Source organism: Rhinolophus hipposideros (assembly GCF_964194185.1).
Source record: "Rhinolophus hipposideros genome assembly, chromosome: 6".
Classification (NCBI taxonomy): domain Eukaryota; kingdom Metazoa; phylum Chordata; class Mammalia; order Chiroptera; family Rhinolophidae; genus Rhinolophus; species Rhinolophus hipposideros.
This window is the reverse complement of record NC_138052.1, coordinates 45669810-45677480: the sequence shown is the minus strand read 5'-3', so window position 1 is coordinate 45677480 and position 7671 is coordinate 45669810.

Sequence of the window (7671 nt, the reverse complement as noted above, 5' to 3'; positions counted from 1 at the left end):
TTGCCTGCTCTCTGCTTTTCGATGCTAGGATTCCACAGCAAAAACAAGGAAAGGCCTCTCCTTAAAGACATAACCATTCTGTCTTGGCCTTCCTCCATTTGCTCTTCTCCAAAAGGTCCCCACCATGCTGCCCGCTCTAGCACATGCTTAGAACGTGACCTATCCATGATTACTTTTCACAGCAAGGAAAGGTGGGAAACATATTTGTAGCTGCGTCATGCCAGCCTCACAGATAATCAAGAACTTGGGCTTCAAATACGGAGAAAAATGATGAAAATTTTCCAGCTAGTCAACCCCAGCCTTTCACATAAAAATTCACTTAATTTATATAATACTGAGAAGTAGATACTATTATGATCCTCACTTCACAGCCTGTGACAGTAGAGATTCTTCCTTGATGAAGACTCAGAAAATATGCATACCCCAAACGTGATATAATATAGAACTAGAAAAAAATCATAAAACATTTCTTGGAATTCTACTACGATGCCCAAAGGCACGGATGGCTATTATAACAAAGGAGCAGAAATTCCTAAGGGAAAGACAGAGATGCAAATTGAGATGACTGATTTTTTTCCCCCTCTTTGTAATTAACACTAGGTTTTGGAAATGAATGTATTTAAGGCTTATGCTATATGAGTATGTTGTCAAATTGTATTTCAAATCACGGTAATAATCTACAGTCCTGCACAAAAGTCCCGAGAGTACTTACATCATTTCACAAGGCATTACACGTTTAAGAGTCTTTTTTACATTGATACACAAGAATATTTAAATAATTTGGCATTTCTTTGAACATTCTTCGTATAACGTGTGTTAAGTATGTTTCCTTTTTCGTGTATTATCTATTATGTCTTTACATTTATCAAGTTTTAATATTTTTACTTATTTTATGATATATTAACCTTTAAAAAGAAAACTAATATAATAAAACAAAAGCAGATTGTTATTAATGACATTCTGCATTAGCAGCAATAAATACTATAGCGTTCAAATCCATGAAGTGGAGAAGAGTCTTGAAAAACTCTGTAGGTGTTCATACAAAAAAAGATAAAGAGATGAGAGAGACAGATGCTGATCCCGAACAGGATAGAGAATGAAAAATCAATCCAGCCGAGGTATAGGTATTCCCTCGGCTGAATTTGGCAATGGTGGTAGGACGAGAGGAGCACATGAGAAGATTTGAAATAGAAGAAATAGTCAAAGGTGTATTTTGAGAAAGCTGAGTTGAAATTAAAGGTTGGAATAAGATTCAATAAGTGATTCCATTGTGCCACCAGATTTGAGAACCCCTGATCTAATCGATTTCTGTAATCTCTTTCATCTGGAATCCTCCTTTAATTCAAATTCCAGCAATGCATTTGTATTTTATCACATTTACTTTCTTTCTGTCCATAGTCAATTTGGAGAAAGAATGGATGAGAGTTTCCACAAGAATTTTTGGAATTTAGTGATTTCAGAATAGCACGTGTTCTCAATGGCTTCATAAAAACAAATGTGTGACTTGATAAAAGATCAGGTAATCTCATGAATCTTTTTTAAATAAATCTCTTTGAAGCATTTTTCCTATTAAAATAAACCATTATCTTAGAAAAAATTTAAAACATTTTACTATCCTTGGACTTTACTTACTTTAATTTTTTGTTTATGAGGTTTTGTAAAAATTAGGATTGAATAAATTAATGGATAGAAATAACCCCAAATCATCTGTCCTTTTTGTGGAAGGAAGAGTATAAACTACAGTGAGACAATATAAGTATAGAGACTTAATTTGGATTGGAGAAGGGGACGTCAGGGAAGACCGCTTTGAAGAACTAATATTTTAGTTGAGGCCTGGAGTTGAAGTAGATGTTAGCCAGGTCAAGAGTTAGACAAGAGGAAGAGCAGTGTGGGGGATCTCTGAAGTTTGCCACATTGGAAGAACTGAAAGACGACCAGAGTAGCCAGAGCAGAGGGAAGGGAGTTGGCAAGTGGTAGAGTGGGACCAGGCCATCAGTGCCTGTATTCCACTTCAAGGTCTTGAGGTTTACTCAATGGGCATGTGAGAAAAGCAGAGTTCTCTTTTTAAAAGGTTATCCTGGCTGCTATAAAAGACAGTGATTGTCTATGATAATGATCATTGAAAATGATCATCTGATTGTTATTAAGTATTTTCTATAACAGAATTTGAAGTTCAGCATTTGCTGCCTCTTGAAATAAAAATTACCCATCAAAAAACACACAGCATGCAGGAAAATAAAGACCTGGCCCCAGAATGCTCAAAGCCTGACTATCTAATACGTGAAAGGTGGCTTAATTGTTATTCTTGATGAGCCATATTACAGTATCATAGATGATTTTTGCCTTCACTGTTGGCAAAAATTCTTTGCGACTTTGAAATAAGTAAGGAAAACAATTCAATGTCAAAATCATGACTACCATGGTGAATTCAAGAAGATTGTTTGATCACAAGTTTAGGAACATGCAGGCCTTATTCTATCACATAGGTCTCAAATATCCACTGAATCTGTCTCTTTCCATTAGATCTTGAGTTAGCTACATGCTGACAATTTTACCTGCAAAAAACATTTTGTTCTAGCAATGTAGATACTTTCCACTACCTCTATTTCACTCCATATTTTTGTTGTATAGTTTTATTCCTTCTCAGAAAGGGGTTTGAGGCCAAAAGTCATCAGTATCAAATTTGAAAAGTAGGTGTTCAAATTAGCTCCTTGGTAGCTTAAATGGCCAAAATCTGAGCCACATAAATTAAAAAATAACAGTAGTGATGATAATGATGAGAATGACGGGGTGTGGGAGAGGTAGGAGAAGACTGGCTTAAGAACAGTTTTAAAAATTGAAACACTTAAAGAAAATACAATCATGGGTTTAGATTGTTTGTTTTCAGTTTTATATCCCACATATGATTGAGTCATATAGTTATCAACTTCTTTTGTCTGACTTATTTTGCTTAGCAACAAACAAACAAGATAAACAAAGAAACAAAAACTCATAGACACAGACAACAGTTTAGTGTTACCAGAGGATAAGGTGATAGACGAGGGAAAAGGGGGTCGAATATATGGTGATGGAAGTATTCGGTTGGTGCTAAAGTAATTGAGGTTTTTGCAATTATTTTTAACCTTTTAAACCACAATTACTTTTGCACCAACCTAATAGAACTGGCTGGGTGGTAAACACACAATGCAATATACAGATGATGTATTATAGAAACGTGCATTTGAAGCCTGTATAATTTTACTAACTAATGTCACCCCAACAAATTTCATAAAAATTAATTTTAAAAAAGAGACTAACAAGAAAAAACTTAATTTTACTAATGAAGACGGTGGTAACTCCAGGCCTTTTCTATAGGTAAGCAGAAGAATTGAAACTCCTTTTAAAATAAAACAGAATTTCCATTGTCTTCAGGCATTCAAATCCAACCAAATTATTTCAGTCTAGCAACTATGAGACCTCAGATACCCGACAAAGGAATGCTTTATTTTTTCAGGAGAGCACAACACACGGACAGGGTCTCACAAGTCAAAATGGGTGTGGCCTGTAAGTGCCTTTGGCCTTACATTGTGTTGTTAAATTTGTAGTAGCGCTGGTCTAATGAATACAGAGGGATAATATTTCAGAATGGAGTTGTCATGATGATGACATGATTGGTATCTTGAGTCTGTGTATTCATGTGATCATATTTATAATTATATCTAGGACAAATAGTATTGTAAGAATCTGATCATGCACTTGGCTATTCTCTTTTCAAATTGCAGGCTGCCCTTGGTCTACACTGTAACAGGTTTCCCCTGAAAACACAAGTTCTGGAGAGGAAAGAGTGTGAGAGGAGGATGGGATTTGCTGCCAGCATCTATCTCCCACCTCCAGTGCCAGCTTGAGTGACCTTTTCTCTTGCATCTCCTGGATTTCTCACTAACCTCTTCCCTGTCTGAGCCTTTATCTGCTCCTAGACTTTATAAATAGGAAAGAAAAGTTCATTATTTATGTGGTTGGCAAGAGAAAAATAGCAATTCTTATCTGTGATGAATAACTACTCAGATGGGGGAGTTGTGAACATTCCATTACTTTGCTCAGAGTCATAAAATGTTGAAAAGCTGGGATAGGAGTTCTGTTTTTAAATTGTAAAGCATAATCTGCTGTGGTTTGTTTGCAGTCTGTGACTAAGGGATTGTGACTCCAACTTTAGGACCCAAAGGGGAAACATGAGGAGCCAGAAGAGTATGTTACATAGCATAAGCTCTGGTTCTAGAGAGCTCCTGGAAAGGGGCTTTATTGGCACAACTCAGTGCTAGGCATTTCAAATCTTTTTTTTTTTTCCCCCAACATAAAAGCAGCATCAGTTTCAGTCTTAATTCTCTTTCAAACCTACCATGGGTGTTCAAAATCCTCTAAATATTAAAACAACCTACAGTAACTTCAAATTTTCTCCTTCTAGCTTTCTCTCTTCGAATCACACAAAATCGCCATGTTGCCTATATCACTATGTTGCTTTAAAAACTTAGACTAGAGCTCCACAAAATCTGGGACATTCTTAATCAAGACTATCATCACAAGATTATTGTTTTATGTTTAGAATGATGAAAAAGCTCTGGCAATGGATAGTGGTGATGATTGTACAACAATGTAAATATACTTAATGCCACTGAATTGTACACTTAAAAATGGTTAAAATGGTAAATTTCATGTTATGTATATTTTACCACAGTGAGAAAAAAAAAGAAGGCTAGTGGTTGCCTGCAGAAGGAGGGAAAGACCTGGCATTGTTCAAATTTTGCTCTATTTTGATTACATATGTGTTCAGTAATCATTGTACTTACCTTTGTTTTATATTTCAGCGTATAATTGTATTCTATTTCCCAATAAAAAAGATTAATTAAATTTTTTTTTAAAGATCATCTCAAGGGCTAAGAATTAAGAGGCCTTGGAAAGTCCCTTCCCCTACGTTTGGCATCATTTTTGAAATTTGTAATGTAAAATGAATGAGTTAGACTAAAAGATCTTGGAAGATTTTCTATGGCCAACATCCTGTGATTGTACAAAATAACTGCTTGTGAATGAAATAACTACAAAAAGGAAACATCCTAGGAGTATTATTTATTTTGACTGTGTTTTCCTTCACAGAAATTGAAAAATCAAGGAAACAAAGCCTTTGGGGCAACAAAACCCAGTGACTAATATGAAGAAATATAGATTGTCTAAAATACAACCTCGGTAAGGTTGGCTGCCCGAAGATCCAAGCATGAAGAGAAAGGAATGTTTGTCACGTAATCTAGGTCAGCATGGAAAAAAAAGCTCCACAAGAGGAAGGTAGGGTAGAGAAAAATAGTCAGGCACACCACAGTTGGAGAGTTAGAAAGGCCTTTTACCATTGGAGGAGGAAGGGGCTGGCACCCACATTTGCCCTCATCACTCTCAAATGCAGGCTCTCCAATGTCAGTTTTGCTTCGACTGAAAACCATGTTCTTCCCCATAAATCTTTATTTCCCAGATCCATCCAAAAAGTCTTAATGGGCAACTATGCCTAACTGATGCCTTCCTTATGATGTTCACATTTCCAAAAATTCTCCGCATCTTTTGAAGTCTGTCTGAAGTTTTCACCCTCCTTGAGGCCTTAGTGAATCCCTTTCCTTGGGTTTCCATGACATACTGTCTCCTGAATCTCCTTTTTCTTCTCTGTCCCCTCTTCTTTACTCCTTCCCTAACTCCACTTTTTCTCCCACCTCTAAACCTCCAAGAGTACCTGATATTCCAAAAACTCATTCAGAAATGTACCATATATTGTCTCAGGGTCTTCACTAACAAAAGGGCTTGGCAAACCATGGCCTGCATCCCATCAACTGTTTTTATAAATAAAGTTTTATAGGAACACAGCTACACTCATTCATTTATGCATTCTCTTGGGCTGCTTTTCTGCTCCCGTGCAGAGTTGAGTAGTTGGCACACAGACCATGTAACTTACAGAGACTGAAATATTACCATCTAGCCCTTTACATAAAAAGTTTGCCATCCCTTGCTCTAATAAATTAAGCTGTTAATATTTCTTTTGCATAATTACCTTTATTAAGTCTGTGTTTTATTTCTCTAACTTGAGGACCAGGGCTGTGTCTAATATGCTTTTGTGATTATTCAAAGCTCATCTCACTGCCTTGCACCTTGTTAGAATCTCAGTAAATAATGAATAATTAATTAATGATTAGTGAATGAATTATTGAGATTGAAGAACTACCAGCACTTTTGTTGTTGTTGAAATAAAATTGTCTGAGGTGGAGCAATACCTTCTCCTAGCTCTCCATGTGAGTCATATATGACTCGCACCTTTCCAGCTTCCCAAGGCATCAGGATAGCACAGTGGTTGGGCACAGATTCAGGGGTCAGAGAGCTTGGAGTTTGCATCTTGCCTCTACCTGACCTTAACCAAGTTCTTGAAGTTCTCTAGGATTTACCTTCTCATCTGTAAAACCGTGATAAAAATAAAATTAATCATAGGGTTGTTGTGAGGATTTTTAAATAAAATACTAAATGTATTTTAAGTACTAGGTATAGTTTCTAGGACATAGTAAAAAAATCTAAAAATGGTTGGCAATTGTTACTGCCCTATTGTAATTGTATCTCATTCCTTCCATCCCCTTTCTCCACCTAATCCATATTCTTTTCAAATGGATGTGGTTTCTCTATATTTTTTGTGTTCTGAATTCTAGGGATATAAAGTTGGAGTTCTCTGACAGTGACGTGAGAGTGGCAATGGATAGATGGGTTCCTGTTGACTTGACTTGTCTTAACTCTCTTGCCATAGAAAAGCAGTAACCATTTTTGCCTAGTTATCAATTCAGATGTTCAATAAATCCAGTGAATGGTTTTTGAAAAACAGTAGCCTACTAGAGAAATGAATGAGGCATGGTCACTCAGAGGATGAATAGCATATTGTGTGCTCAATTCCCGATGAAAGATTTAGGTGCAACAAAGCTGAAATAAGCATCAAGGGCAAACCTGAAGGAAAATTAAGTTCCCAAAAGCCAATGAAATGGGTAAAAAAGAGTGGCATAGTATTTTACTTTGATGATAGCATTATTTAACAAAGTTTATCACTCCCACCCTTAATAACAATCTACCAATCACCTTCTATATGCCAAGCTTTGTTGTGGATGTTAGGCATACGTCAATAAACATAATCATATAAAAATCTCTGCCCTTCCAGATTTACAGTCTGGTGAGGAGAAAATATACATATAAAGAAAATGGATAGATAGATAGATAGATAGATAGATAGATAGATAGATAGATAGATTTTATAGTATTAGAAGGTGTCAACTGCTATGGAGAAAAAAGTAGAGTCAGAGAAGAAGGATCAGAATGAGAAAAGAGGATGGGATGTTGTTTCCATTTTTAAATAGGATGGTCAAATGACATTTGAACAAAACTGTGAAGGATCTGAGAGAGTGAACTACAGGGACATCTGGAGGGGAAAAAATTATAAGCAGAAGGAACATACTATGTAAATGCTCCCTGGCAGATGTGTATCTGGATTGGGCAAAGAACAATGAGGCCAGTGCAGGGGCCAGAAATAATAACAGGAATAAAGTAGTTAACTTCTGTTGAGCCCTTACTATTCTCTGAGCATTCTTCTAACCATTATTACATGTGATCTTCAAAAGAGCCACATAATGT